The 16,343-nt window shown below is 41.6% G+C and overlaps 1 pseudogene; it reads right to left on the bottom strand.

The window, feature by feature from the left end:
• Positions 1-12,354: 12,354 nt before the first annotated feature.
• On the bottom strand, positions 12,355-12,988 carry LOC149201329 (universal stress protein PHOS32-like; annotated as a pseudogene).
• Positions 12,989-16,343: the final 3,355 nt, after the last annotated feature.

The raw sequence follows: 16,343 nt of genomic DNA, 5'->3' as shown, positions 1-16,343 counted from the left end.
TTCTAATGCTAGCTCAAAATCATCTCCATAAGGTGTGAAATCATCCATATATACTTCGAGCCCTTCATTTATTAAATCTAAAAAAATTGTTGAGGATGGCCCTCTGAAATGTGGCAAGAGCATTGCATAACCCAAAGGGTAACACTTTGTAAGCAAATGTTCCCCAAGGACAGGTAAAAGTGGTTTTATCCTGATCTTTAGGGCAACCTAAATCTGATTGTATCCACTGAAGCCGTCTAGGAAAGAAAAGAATTTCTTTCCTGCTAATGTGTCTAATACCTGATCAATGAATGGAAGGGGGAAGTGGTCTTTCTGGGTTTCTTTGTTCAATTCTCTATAGTCTACATATATCTGCCACTTTCCATTCTTCTTTGGCACCACTACTAGTGGAGAGACCCACGTGTTGTCAGATATTGGGTAAATGAAGTTTACATCTAGAAGTTTTTGTAATTCAGCTTTCACAATATCTTTAAGACGAGGGTTTAATCTCTGTTGGGGTTGACGAATAGGTCTAGCATCCTTTTTGGTGTAAATGTGGTGCGTACACAACTAGGGATAAATTCCTTTCATGTCGGGATAATCCCATGCAAAAGCTTCCTTATATTTTCTCAGAAGTTGGACCAAATTTTCTTCTTGTTTAGCAGTCAGGTTTTTGTTAATGTTCAACGTTTTTCCTGGCTCAATCTCTATATTTTTGCTATTGTAAGAAGAGGTGGTAGGTATTGATTGATCATGAGTGTCTTTCAGGGGATCTTCTTCTATTTCATTATCAAATGCTGCCTCAATCATGTGGCATTGAAAATGGGATGTGGTTCCTAGTTGGTTAATGAAACTGTTAATGATGTCGTCCTCTGTTTGGTCTTTAAATTCGAGGGCATTTTCTATGGTTAATGGTGATCTAATGTTTTATGTCAAGTATGATACAGGTTGTTTCTTTGTTTTGATTATTGTTAAGCTTGGTTGGGCTGGAGGGTATAAAGCTAAATTCTTGACATTACTTCCTCTATCTATGGTCATGATGCCTTGTCGGCAGCCAATGTAAGCATCAACTGTTGCCAGCCAGGGTCTACCTAAAATTAAAGGATGTCCATCTAGTCAGTTTTTAGGATTAATAATCAGAAATTCTGCAGGGTATTCCCAAGAATCTACAGATACCATTACATCATGTAGTGTACCTTCTGGTCTGACTACCGATCGGTCAGCCAACTCCAATAAGGTTGTGGTTGGGTCTATGATTAATGCCAAACTTTGACAAGTGGTGGTTGTTAGAATATTGATTGCAGCTCCTAAATCAACTAAGGCATTTGGGAAGGAGCATCAATTGATTTGCATCGTAACTATAGGATTCCCTAGGTCCTCATATTTTACAGGTGCTTTTCTTCCTGATAGTAAGTCAGATAGGGTGCCAAGTACTTGGACAGTTGGGTTAGTTGTTATTCTCCTCTTTGGATTTTTTATACATAATTATTTTATGGTTTTTGCGTAAATTGGGATATCTTGGATAGCTTGGAGGAGTGGAATTTTTATACACAAATTTTTTAGTTCTCCCAGAAGATCAAAATCAGGTTGTTCTATTGGGCGAGGTATGATTAGTCGTTCTGGGAATGGAGGAGAAGAGGTGGTTGCTTGTTCATGAGTTTGTTATCTAGCCACATTCTCTTCTTGTAGTGTTTGTTCTAACGGTATCAAATTTTCAACTTGAGCATTTTTGTCTCCCTTTGTTTCTATTATGCGCCTAGACCTTAATTGAATGTCGTTGCACTCCATTAACTCGGTTTCTAGTTCTGGTCCTTCAATTATTTGAACAGATTGAACCGGTCTATTGTTGGGGTTCGACTTGGGTTGGGCTGGGAGTTGCGGTCTTAAGTTGGTCTGGGGATTTTGTTGCAATGTATAAGGTGCTGGTAGTGTAGGTTGAGGGAGAAGAATCATTTTAGCTGGCTGATTCATTGGTCTTTGCCAGTTCGACTGCCAGGTTTGACTCTGCGAGATGGAGGGTGACCATTGTGTTGGATATGCATTGTTTTGCCAAAATGGTGGACAGTAAGGAAAGTTCGGCCAATTGGTTTGGTTTGGTTGATTTGGCCATGATGATATGGGAAATGGCTGTTGTGACCAGCTGGGGAAAGGTGGTTGATTCTACCACATTCCATTATATTGTTGAGCATTATACTGAGGAGACTAAAAAGAAGAGGATGGATCAACGGGCATACCTATTTGTCGTTGCTGCCACCGGCGGCGCTGATTTAGTAAGTAAACCGGTTCTGTTTCTTCTTCTGCCTCTTTATAGACTGCCTTCAATCCCGGGAGTGAGGGGCATGTAGGTTTTAACCCCGTACAGAAATTACCTGCATACGAATTCTAAATCACAGAAAAGATAAACAATGCAAGAGCATAACACATAAAACACATATACACAGAGATTTTCCCCTTGATCCCAAAACCGGGACTACCAGCTTGATTTTTGATTATTTTCCTTTCAATGTTACAATACATATTTATACATGCCGAAGCATCCAATACCATGGACCGAAAACCATTGCGTCCAAAACCATGGACTGAAACCATAGGTAGGTTCGCCCAACCTAATATAGGGTCCAAAAAAAAATTTCCCGGGGCAATGCCCCGGACCCCGTAGAGGGGGGCTACCCGCCCCCCTCAAACCCCCTGGACAAGGGGGGCTACCACCCCCCTACTACATAATCGGCGCAATGAAGGGGGGGCTCTGCCCCCCCTCTAACCCCCCGATTCACTACGTGGGTTAGTCGTGGAAAGAATATAACACAACCCAACAATCTCCCACTTGTTGTTTTCTTTCCACACGGGGCCACAGGAGAGCTTAGTCATTTTTCTAACCCTGAAAATGCCCATTGTTTCTCTACACCAAGAGAACTTCTCAGAGCTCACATATTTTGTCAATGCATCTGCAGTATTCTTCAAAGTGTCCACCTTTACCAACAACACCTTTTTGTCTTCTATCATATCCCTCACAAAGTGATACTGAACATCAATGTGCTTTGTCTTTGAATGATAAGCAGGGTTCTTTGCCAAGAAAATTGCACTTTGGCTGTCACAGTCTATTCTTATAGCTCCCTATACTAACCCCATACTTGAACACAATCTCTGCAACCAAACTGCTTCCTTGCTTGCATGAGTGGCTGCCATGTATTCTGCCTCTGTAGTTGATAGTGCCACTACAGATTGTTTCTTACTCATCCAACTGACTGCACCTCCAAATAGGTTAAACACATACCCACTTGTAGATCTTCTCTGGTCCAAATTTCCAGCCGAGTCTACATCAACAAAGCCACGAATATCCAACACTCTGTCCAATCCTGGTCTTCCTTGGTAGCACAAACCATAATTACTAGTGCCACGCAAATACCTGAAAACCCGCTTCACTGCTGTCCAGTGCTCCTTCCCTGGTTTTGACATAAACCTGCTCAATACTCCCACTGCATGTGTAATGTCTGGTCTAGTACAGACCATCGCATACATCAGGCTACCGACTACACTCGCATATGGAACACGGGACATGTCCTCTTCCTCTTCTTGTGTCTTGGGACACTGTTCAGCAGATAACCTCACACCTACAGGAATAGGAACCTTCATCGGTTTACTATCCTGCATATTAAATCTCTGCAGTATTGTCTCAACATACTTCCTCTAGTTTAACCAGAGCTTCCTCTTTGCCCGATCTCTTTTAATTTCCATGCCCAAAATATAGTTTGCAGCACCAAGATCTTTCATGTCGAATTTGGAGGACAATTGGGTCTTCAAATCCTGGATAATTTCTTGGTCATTTCCAACCAGCAACATATCATCCACATACAAGACCAGATAAATAACACGGTCACCAATCAATTTAAAATACACACAGTGATCTGCTTTGCTTCTGGTGAAGCCAAGTCCCCGTATAAATGTATCAAATTTCTGATACCACATCCTTGGTGACTGTTTTAACCCATATAGATACTTCTTTAACTTGCATCCCAGTTCTTTCTTACCCTTCACCGCAAAGCCTTCAGGTTGCTTCATGTAGATTTCCTCTTCCAAATCCCCGTGAAGAAATGTTGTCTTCACATCCATCTGTTCTACCTCAAAATCGAAAGCAGCAGCAACAGATAAAAGTAACCTAATAGAAGTTACCTTAGCAATAGGAGAAAAAATATCACCAAAATCAATTCCCGGCACCTGGGAATAACCATTTGCTGCCAACCGAGCTTTGTATTTCTCCACCTTCCCTTCTGCATTTGTCTTCTTTTTGAACACCCATTTGCTGCCAATGGGTTTCCTTCCATCTGGCAACTCCACTAGATCCCAAGCCTCATTTTTGTGCAAAGATGCCATTTCATCAACCATGGCCTCTTTCCAGAGTTTTCCATCCTCTGAATCTACTGCTTCCTTCACAGTTCTAGGATCATCATCAGTAACAGACAAAGCAAAACTTGAACAGAAAGCAGATGGAATATACCTTTCTGGCTGCCTTCTTTCTCGAATTGATCTTCTCAGAGCTGGAGTTTGTGGCTCTTCATCTTCTGATTCCTCCTCTGCTGCAGAGTCTGATTCTTCCTCCTTTAGCTCAAACTCTATCTTCTCAGGTTCCTTTGGTTGGACTTCATGTTTAATAACATCTTTTACCTCTCTAAACACCACATCTCGGCTGTACACAACCTTCTGTGTGACTGGGTTCCAAAGCTTATAACCCTTTAAACCATCCTTATACCCAATAAAGATGCACTTTTCAGATTTACTATCCAACTTGGTTCGTTTCTCCTTTGGAACATGTACATATGCATCACATCCAAATACCCTCAGATGTGAAAAAGAGGGTTTCTTACCAGTCCATACTTCTTGTGGAGTCTTATCTTCCAACACTGATGAAGGTGACCTGTTGACCAAGTAACATGCAGTATCCACCGCCTCTGCCCAGAATTCTTGTCCTAACATGGCACCACTGAGCATGCTTCTTGCCCTTTCCATCAACGTCTTGTTCATTCTTTTTGCGACTCCATTTTGCTGAGGTGTATATGGAGTAGTCTTCTTCCGTGCTATGCCACACTTCTTACAAAATTCTTCAAATTCCTTACTGCAAAACTCTCCACCATTATCTGTCCTCAGCACCTTTATCTTCTTCTCTGTCTGATTTTCCACCAGAGCCTTAAATTCTTTAAACCTGTCAAAGACTTCAGATTTCTTCTTAAGGAAATATATCCATGTATTCCTTGAGAAGTGATCTATAAATGATACATAGTACACAGACTTACCCAGTGATGAAACCTGCACAGGTCCAAACACATCACTGTGCACAAGCTCTAATATCTGTTTCGCCCTCTTAGCACCAGAGGGGAAACTCACTCGATTCTGCTTCCCATATACACAATTTTCACTGAAATCAAAATCCAGAGAGCTATTACTCATACCTTCTAGCATACCTTTACCATGAAGTATTCGAAGGCCCTTCTCTCCAATATGTCCAAGCCTTTGATGCCACAACATGGTCTTCTCTCCAGAGACCACTAGATTTTCAGCTCCACTTTCAGGGACCACAGAACTGTTGCACCCATCAACAACAGTGCTACCTTGCAGCTTGTACAGAGTTCCAGTCCGAACTCCCCGCATCAATACCAGTGCTCCCCGAACCATCTTGCAGGTATCCTTCTCGAACACTGTTTTTACACCTGCATCATCCAACTTGCTTACAAAAATCAGATTTCTGGCTAATGCAGGAATATGCAGAACACTAGGAAGTGTTCTAACCCTTCCACCTTGCAACTTCAACTTTACTTTTCCGCGACCAATGATTCTAGCCTTCCTATCATCTCCTAAGAAGACATCACCACCATCGTATTTCTCATACTCATAGAACCACTCTCTATGGGGAGTGAAGTGAAAAGATGCACCTGAGTCAATCAACCATGCCTCATGATCTACATGTGTACTTGAAGAAGCCAAGTACACATCCCCACCTTCATCTGAGGTGGTTTTCGCCTCTGCAGAAGGAGCATCATCAGATCCCTTTCCTTTATCAGGAGCTTTAGATTTACAGTCCCTTTTGAAGTGCCCTTCCTTTCCGCATTTCCAGCACACCACCTTTACAGGTTTTCCTGGAGATTTAGATCTCCCTCTAGATTTAGATCTCCCACTCGATGACTTATTTTTGTTTCTATTCTGGGACCATCCTCGTACAGACAAGGCATCACCATTCTGGCTCTCCATATTTTTCCGTCTCATCTCCTCCGTCAGCAAGGCTGAGACTATTTCATCAAACTACAAAGCAGTTGCATTGCTACCTATTGCAATAACTAGACTATCCCACGAATTTGGTAGAGAACACAACAAACTGATGCACTTATCTTCATTTGAAATTTCAATATCAACAGACGCTAACTGACTTACCACAGTATTAAATGCTTTCAGATGCTCTGTCACCGAGTCTCCATCTTTCATCCTTAGGTTATACAACTTTTTCTGTAGGAACAGTTTATTCACCAGAGACTTAGATTGGTACAAAGTCCCTAACTTGTCCCACAAAGCCTTCGCCGTAGCTTCCCCTGATACATTCAGCAATATTGAATCTGAGACACACAATCATATTGTGCTCTTTGCCTTCTGATCCAACTTCTTCCATTCTTCATCGGTCACTCCCGTTGGTTTAGTACCTGGATCTACCGCGATCCACTGATCTTTATCCACCAACAGATCCTCCATCTTGAGTTTCCACAACTCAAAACTCTGACCATTGAACTTCTCGATCTCTATCTTTCCGCTGCTCGCCATCTTCTTTCACCACCAGAATCGATCTCACAGATCTCCCACTGAACAGGGTCTACCACAGGCCCGAGCGAAACCCCTCAGCAATAAAGGCGTCCCCTTGAAGCCAAAACAGCTTTGATACCAAATGTAGGTTTTAACCCCGTACAGAAATTACCTGCATACGAATTCTAAATCACAGAAAAGATAAACAATGCAAGAGCATAACACATAAAACACATATACATAGAGATTTCCCCTGGATCCCAAAACCGGAACTACCAGCTTGATTTTTCATTATATTCCTTTCAATGTTACAATACATATTTATACATGCCGAAGCATCCAATACCATGGGCCGAAAACTATTGCGTCCAAAACCATGGACCGAAAACCATAGATAGGTTCGCCCAACCTAATATAGGGTCCAAAAAAAAATTTCTCGGGGTGCTGCCCCGGACCCCGTAGAGGGGGGCTGCCCCCCCCCTCAAACCCCTCGGACAGGGGGGGCTACCGCCCCCCCTGTGACCCCCCCGTTGCATAATCGTCGCAATGAAGGGGGGGCTCCGCCACCCTCTAACCCCCCAGTTCACTACGTGGGTTAGTCGTGGAAAGAATATAACATAACCCAACAGGGCAACTTTCTGTGGAGTGATATTTCATGCAAATGGTGTAGAATTGGACTGTATCCAGCAGGAACTCTTTATGGTTGTGTTTCTTTATGCATCTAGGGCAGAATATTGCCAAATTTTGCTCTGATTCTGCTTGCTTTTGTTTATCTTGCATGATGTCGAAATACGTTGTCAGAGTCCCTAGAATATCAGTTTTGAAATCTTCTAGTATATTGTCTATTTCTGCGTAGGTTATACCTCCACCGGAGATCTTGCTATCCCTTGTAATCATGTCATGTTCTGCTGGTTTTAGTCTTGTGCTACCTCTCGAACTCCTGATACATAAATCAATGATGTCAGCGAAATTTTCTTGATATATGTCACCTTTTCCCATAATGTTTAATGTTTCAACCCATTGTTCTTTCATCCCTTTAATTAGTGTAGTTTTTAACACATTGTCAGGCAGGGTAAATATGCATAAGGAGATCTCTGGAGGTTGTATTGAAAGCGTTCTACATATTCCTCCAATGTTTCATTAGGTCTTGCTATCATCTGAAATATTTCATCCTTTAATTCCCTGGACCTACAATAATCCTGATATTTCTTTAGAAAATCAACTTTCATCTGATCCCAGTCATTTATAACACCACCACCTAACACCATAAACCATTGTAAAGCTTCTCCTTTCAATGCGGAGGGAAATAGTTTTAGTTTTTGGGTATCGGTGGTATAGTCATACCCCCGGCATAATACATCGAATTCAAATAGGAATGCATCTGGATCTTCCGATGTTAGGCCATGAAATGTAGGAATATGATGGAGGGGAATGGCCTTCATAGGTGCATTAAGTGCAGTTTCCACAATGGGATATTGCAGTGTGGAAGTTTGAGGTGTTTGTTGGTTCTGGGCCATTTGATTAAATATGTGCTAATATCCTTCTGGGATCTCTAGGGAGTTATTCCTAGCTAACTAGAAGGAGTAGGAATGACCTCGACAACACTTCCTTGGTCTGGGATAATGAGCGGTCCTTGCTGAACTATTATCTGGGGGGATCTTGGTTCTTCAGGTTCTTTTGCTTTGTTTTGGATGATCTTGACAACACTCCCCTTATCTGGGCTGCTGAGTGTTTGAACTATTTCGAGAGGGGATTTTGGCTCTCCTGTTTCCTGTGTTTCTCCTCCTCCTTCACGGAGATTACTAGAGTTCCCTTCTTGTAAAGAAATTGGCGAGAATTCTCAACTTCTTGAAAATCTTGCTCAGTCTCTTCTGTTTTGTTGTGCACCTCAGCAAAGGCTACATATGGTGAACCTGTGGCCTAAAGGGAGCCAGTAGGTTGTCTAGAAGCAACTTTTCTAGGGCCTACTGATGGCTAAGATTCGGCTTGTTTAATGATATCGTCTATGAAGGTAGATCGACCAAGGGTCACCGGTCCCTTAGCTTTGTTAGGTTTGGGTAGCAGTTTTGGATTCTTTTCAAGTTTTTTCTACTTAGTCATACACACAACTCAAATGTTTATTTCTACCCAAAAGAATTAACAAATCTGCTGGAAAGTGGGCGGGGGAGCAAGGTTGTTACATGCTCCGTACATAGGTTCTTACCTTCCATTTTTAATACCCAATTCTCTCCTAGCAGGCACTCATCAGATGCACACTACTCTCTGAAAGAAAAGAAAAATGGCTACACTCTCCCCAGCAATGGCGCCAAAATGTTGAGGTATAAAAGGTGTCTTTTTAACTCCTATTTATCCTACATTAATTATCAATCCAGGAACGATTTTCTATTTCAAGAGTGTCCTTAGTCTGGCTTTGAATACAAGAGTAAATGAATGCTTGAAATAAAACCTACTTGCAATTAAAAGAAACTCAATGCTCTGAAACTAAATCACTCACTCAGGAAATTATCAGCAATTATCAGTCAAGGATGCGGTAGAAATAACTCTTTCCTTTGTCAACTGATGTAAATGAAAACAAGATCCTCAATATGAGAACTTAGATAGTAATAGCCAATGTCCTTTACAGTTGTTGATATTACACTCCACATAAAGCAATTGATTATAAATGACAACTAAATTAAATTAATAATGTTGCTAATAGAAATGGAATAAACACGCTCACTGCAATAATACTCTAAAGGGAAAAACCAAATATTTGTAGGAAAGGAATAAACAGCAAAGCTAATTAGTAGAAATGAACAACAATCTTATTTAATAGAAACAAACAACAATCTGCAATGAAAAGCAAAGTCAGTTTACTGGAATGAACAGCGAATCTTTATAATTGAAATGAACAACATAACAATATAGTTTCTCAAGATAATAATCTTATTATGATGAAAAGGAACGACAACGTGTTTCGATTACAGCATATACAATAAAACAATTCATAAATTCTTGAAACAGGAAACAATAATCAATGCGATTCAAATAAACTGAATTCAAACCAAACCATCACACGACTGTGATTGAAAGCAATGGTACAGATAGCAAGTGGATCCACCAGGGCCGGGCCCTTAGCCGCTAGTGAAGCATTGCTGAACTACTTCAGTATAAATGAATGGAACAACAACTGACTTATGTATTAATCATATGAAAATTTTGCAGGCAATCGTACTTTGTTTTAATCAACGAGAGTCGATAATCAAAGTAGAAATGCAATAGCGAGTTCTGAATAATGATAATTGATTCCCCATATTTGCAAGCGATGTCCCTTTTATAATGGATAGGCGGATAAAACAAGGAATAACAGATAGATTGTAAAACAACGATCCCTCAGTATCAAGAGATCATGAGGGATACACTCCATCTTCTAACTCTAGTCAATCCCTTTATCTTCTTGCGTTGATGCTGCGATTTTCCATCCTTATCCTTAACTGTTCACTCCGATCTTAATCTGCTTGTCTGGATACGACTTCCTGGTAAAGGAACAACAATTACTCTGTTTTGTCTTTTCCTTCAGAATGGTAGTTTTCCGTTTCTTCTATTTCCTGCATGGAAAAAGACAATAATTAACTAATTCGCAATAATCAATAACTCCTTAGTTCTTGCTATAATTCTTTGATATATTACCATCTTAGAATATAAAAGAGTTACAATTTAAAGAAAAAGATAAAGAAATAAATGGCAAATTCATACCTTTTCCATAGCTCAACACTACCCACTCAATGATGGCCCTTATCTTCTCTGGATCTACTACAATTCCCTCCTTGTAGATAACATGTCCCAATTACTGTACCTCAGTCTAAAATAAAATACACTTGTCGAGAATAGCATACAACTGATGCTCCCTCAATAACCTCAACGCTGCTGCTAAATTCTTGACATGCTCTTCCTCTTTTTTAGAATATACCATTATATCATCAATGAACACAATAACAAAATTATCCAAATATGGACGCAACACACAATTCATAAAGCACATGAATGTAGCTGGAGCATTAGTTAAGCCAAATGGAATAACAACAAACTCATATTGCTCGTACCTGGTCCTGAACTCAGTATTGCAAATGTCCTCGTCTTTGATGCGTACCTGATGGTATCCGAATCTCAAGTCAATCTTCAAGAACATTGTTGCTCCCTTCAATTGATCAAACAAGTCATCAATCCTTAGCAAAGGGTACCTGTTCTTGATAGTCACTTTCTTCAACTGTCTGTAATCAATGCATAACTTGAGAGTACCATCTTTCTTCTTCACGAACCATATCGATGCGCCCCAAGGTGATAAACTTGGCCTAATGTATCCCTTGTCCAAACTTTCCTTCAACTATATCTTTAACTCAACCAACTCAGGTGTAATCATCCTATAAGGTGCTTTTGATGTTAGAGGTGCCCGTGACACTAACTCAATAGAAAATTCTACCTCCCTTTGAGGTGGAAACTTTGTATTGTCCTTAGGAAATACATCATGAAACTATTGCAAAACTGGGTACTTGTTCAACACATCTACATCCTCAAGCTCCTTACCCTTATCACTAGAAATGTGTACTACAAATAGCTTGCACCCTTTCCTGTGGCTACACTTTGCTTGCATAATTGTCACCATCCTAACTGATGTGGATTTCTTCTTACCCTATAAGACTCTTGGTTCCCTATTATCCCCATTATCATCAAAACACTCAATGGCTTTTTCATAGCAGTCTACCTTGGTTCTATGAATATGCAACCAAACCATGCCCAAAAATATATTGTATGATCCTAACAGAAATACATTCAAATGTGCTATGGTAGGCATACCATTCAAATCAAATGCAAAATCTCTTACCCAATGATGAAATCGCTTCTTTGTACCTGTAGTCAATTGCACTAACCAAGTGTTAAGTTTTGGGTATGTTCTATGCTAGAGCAATTTATTTGAATTTTCACAGTTAGCAATCACATCAACATTAAGATAAACTGCAGATAGAACATAAATATAAATCGCAGAAGACAAGCCAAGGCAAGAGGACACAAGATATGGCGCGAGCCAGGGACAAACCCCACAATGTGTGGGGAAACCCTTTGATCAAATCTTCTTTTATCTTCAAAGTTCAGCAGAGAAGGAGAGAGAGAGAGAGTACATTTACAATAGAAGTCAATACTTTGACTTATCTAGATCTAGCATAGATCATTTCATATCATGATGAAATCAGTTGAAGACATTCTGCTTCAACTGATTCTCAAGGTGACTCCTTCACCTATCATCGTGCTGCATCTCGTCCATTTGGTACACTTTACTGTGTAGCACCATCATGCTGCCCATGATCATCATGTTGCTCATGCTCTCATACATCACTGTGCTGCCCATGATCATCATGCTGCTCATGCTCTCATACATCACTGTGCTGCCCATAATCATCATCAGCTAATAACACAAATAAGCTTTGGCAAAAATATAAAAACTAGTTTGGCTGTGGCGGAGATACCAAAATATATAAAAAATACAAGCAGCGATGAACATTGCAGGAATACAGTGTTGTCATCACATACTGACCATATATGTCCCAACCTTACAAATTACAATTCGTAAATCAAAAGGGCATAGGTAATGTTCAAATCCCAGTTCCTTACGGACATAACAAACCAAAAGGTTTCTTTGTTTTTTATTTATACCTATATGAAACACTGATTCTCTTCATGGTTTGAATCTAGGTTCCTTTACAACAGTCACGGGGCAGTTTGCGCTGCTTATAACATAATTACTCACACTTCCGAGGAAAACCCTTTTCAGCTGCCCAAGGCCTCTGCTGTCCATCACCAAACTATCAAGCTTAAGGTCCTCAACCGCCTCGCATAACTTCTCCCTCGCATCACCCCAATAAACTTTGGCTATTACTTCTAGCTCCTTTTTCCTTGACGCAGTGTCCAACAAATCCAGAGTCTCAGCATCCGGAGCTTAGACATATTGGCTACTCTGAACTCGGATAAAGGAATCAGAGGTGATCCGGACTGCTCCCACAGTTGACTCTGTCCGCTCTCCGGCGGTTTGTTTTGATTGACATGAATAACCACGACTCGATCTCCCTTGTCTGCCAGATTATCCAGAGCCCATTTGAGGGCAAATTTGCTTGAGGCTGAGTAGTCCACTGCAACTCCAATATTTCGATCGCCAGGCATCTTGCGTTGCGTTGAGATCCGGTTGTTATGAGTTTCCCTTTTATTTCATTACACTGGCTTCATAGCTGCGTATAGATCCTGCGTATATATTATGACAGCATATGTGCTGTGCGTACATAACTGCGTATGCGTATCAGGTGACAGCGTATAGTTTCCATAACTGAGCGTATAGACGTCCACGTTGTGTGTATAGTTTCCTTAATTTCGTATGCGTATCATGACAGCGTATTGTTCTGTGCATACATAACGTCTTCTCCTTTACAGCGTTTAGGGACGTGGCTGAATTTTAGGGTTGCGTGAACCTTCACACTGCGTATTGGCTTGGCAGCTACAGGTCTCCTTTCAACTGCGGTGAATTCTTCTATGCTTGATGACTGCGGGTCTTCTTCCTCCATTGACTACGTGAACAAGTCTACATTTAGGCTGCTACAGGCAGCATATGAAGCCTTCTTGTACAGCGTAACAATGCCTCCCTTGACTGCGTTCAGATCTCTGTGGCTAGGGCAATGTACAACAGCTAGGGCATCACTTGAAGACTAGCGTATCACTCATGGTGTCTCTCTCCTTCACCAAAAACCCAAACGTGGAGAGGAGGAGACTACACATGAAGAGGTGTCTAAAAGACTTCACATCCTCTCTTATTTATACTAAAAGCGTAAGGTTGAATAGACATGACGTTTTGGCTTCTAGAGCCTACATAAGAGCTGGTCGGCTTGATAATAATTACATAAACAAAATAAATTCATATCTCCATAAATACTTATCGCAATCTTTGGATCAATCCTACACCTCTCGACGAGAGGGATCCAATAAAATTATCAGTTGCCATAAATAAGCTGACCCACATGGAGTTTTGCCCTAGTTGCCAATTTAACACTCCCTCTCAACTAGGGGGAACTCCATCTGCTGATCGATATGTCTGACTGTACTATCTCTGCCATCAGTGCCCTGCACTGCTCTGCCCATCTTTGCTCAGTTCTGCTGGCTCTGCTCTACTCTACTCAGCTCTGCTGGCTTTGCTAGCTCTGCTCTGATTTGCTCAGCTCTGCTGGCTCTGCTATGCTCTGCTCAGCTCTGCTGGCTCTGCTCTGCTCAGCTCTGTTGGCTCTGGTAGCTCTGCTCTGCTCAGCTCTGCTGAACTATGAAGAAGAAGAGTTGATCGAGAATGAGTCATATCATTCTCCACTAACCCGAAGTTAGTCTCAGAGTGCATACCACTGGTCCCAGACTAGTCTCAACCGACCCAAAGTCAGCGTCATAGTATGTACGACTCTCACTGGTCCCAGACCAGTACTGCACTGACACGAAGTCAGTCTCGGAGTATGTACCACTGGTCCCAGACCAGTCTCAACCGACCGGAAGTCAGCGTCATAGTATGGTACAACTCCTACCACTGGTCCCAGACCAGTATCATTGATCCCAGATCAATGGAGGTCATCCTAGCGTAGGGAGTACAGTAGTTACAACGATGCATCCATCGATACTACTATGGTCCCTAACTTCATTTCCCTGCTCATTGATCAGATGAGAGGTACTTCCCATGAGTCCCAAACTGCATGGGTAGGATGCCTCGACAGGAGAACTTAATCAATCCTGTCCTCACAGGAGAACACATCAATCCTGCTACAATCGCCATGGAGAACACATCAATCCAGGCCTCACAGGAGAACACATCAATCCTGCTACAATCGCCATGGAGAACACATCAATCCAGGCCTCACAGGAGAACTAATCATCCTGTTACACAAGAGAGTGTATCATCTTGTCCCACAAGAGAGCGAATCATCTTGTTCCAGTACACACCACCAGGGGAGGGTGAGTCACCCTATGGTCGTATGTTGCTCCAATAGAACTGCAAGCCCCCCAGATCTCCCAGAGCTCAATGTATGCAACATGCAGGACCCTTTTACAAAGGTCTCTCGATGACTCCAAGTCGTTCGAGAGAATCACAAATTTGATCTTTCCTCAGGGCTTTGTCCTGTACATCATCTCAGTGCGATGGAGCCTCCTTAATCATCGACTTACCATATCCCAGATAAGGCAGTATTTGATGTCTATCTGCTGGAGCAATTGTCAAATACAGGATTCCTCAATGATCGAATCCCATCTCTGATTGTCACAGAGAATCACAGTGGTTTTCATCATGTGTACAAACAGCTCACTGAAAAGCTTCAGCAACCAGACTGCCTCACAGGAGGCCATACTATCAACAATGTATTCTGCCTTGGTGGTGCTCAGGGTCGCCGACTTCTGCTTCCTGCTCATCCAGGATATCGAGGCAGTTTCCAAAGAGAAACAACACTGAGAAGTGTTCTAGTGATCCTCCATACTGCCTGCCCACTCATCATTCGAATAATCATGTGGTTTCATATTTCCGGTAGTGTATCTCAATTCATGAGAGATTGTGCCCTGAAGATATCTTAGAAGATTCTTGGCACCAATTTAGTGAGGCTAAACCAAATATGAGCTCACCATGCTAACTGCAACACAGATGTCCGGACGGAGGTTCTCCAAGAACATCAATGCGAATGAGTTTATGAAACTCAGAGGCATTTCCCAAATCTAGTCTGACATCATTACCATATAACTTCTTAAAGTTAAGATCCTCGAGGCAGTCATAAGCTTGCAGCTTATCTTCCCACATTCAGAATCCAACTCCCTCTGTCTCCTATAAATGAGAGGGTCTGCACCTGTCAGACATAGGTGCCGGTACAAGAGGTTTATCATTCACAACCTTCAAGTAATGGTTTGGATCGGTTTCACTCCTAGTGAATCGCAGCTGCATTAGACAGCTATCAATCCTTTCATATTATGACCGAGGTGTTTTTCTTCAAGCCATAGAGGGCTTTCTTCCACCTGTATACATGAGATTCCTTGATCATGATTCTCAAACTCCTCGGGTTGTTCCAAACCTGTGAACCTGCTGCATGAGGGGAAGGGTCCCCTTATAATATTTTCCTTCGGTACATTTCAGACATGTACCTTCATGCTTCTTTTTGAATTCAGGCATCCTAGTCACCATCTGACTCACAGACCTCCAGTGCTGAGTCAATGGACATGGTCCTTAGTGGAATTCCTGCAACTTGATACAACCCTGAACTCAAAACATCTTTAAAAGATCTATTTTCAAACACATACCTTTCATCGATAAGTGCCACCCTATAACCTTTGACTCCCATTTCTGAGATGGACATCAGGTTCGATCAGGTACATAAAAGAGATTTTAGGGTTCCTTGCTTTCCTGGAAGAGTCGACCATTTCCTTGATGACCTGCATTACCAGTCATTCTTTTGATCATTGAAGATGTCCCAAGAATGATTGTTATCTTCATCAAGAGATGTGTCTCTGCCATTCGAACGCTCCTTCGCATAACGGCCAAACTTATTCCAACA

Source organism: Pinus tabuliformis, chromosome 2_1 (genome assembly GCF_031772625.1).
Source record: "Pinus tabuliformis cultivar Carrire ecotype Pingquan chromosome 2_1, CPIR1, whole genome shotgun sequence".
In the NCBI taxonomy this organism is placed as follows: Eukaryota; Viridiplantae; Streptophyta; class Pinopsida; order Pinales; family Pinaceae; genus Pinus; species Pinus tabuliformis.
Note: the sequence above shows the minus strand (reverse complement) of the source record. Positions and strands in the feature narration are given on the sequence as shown.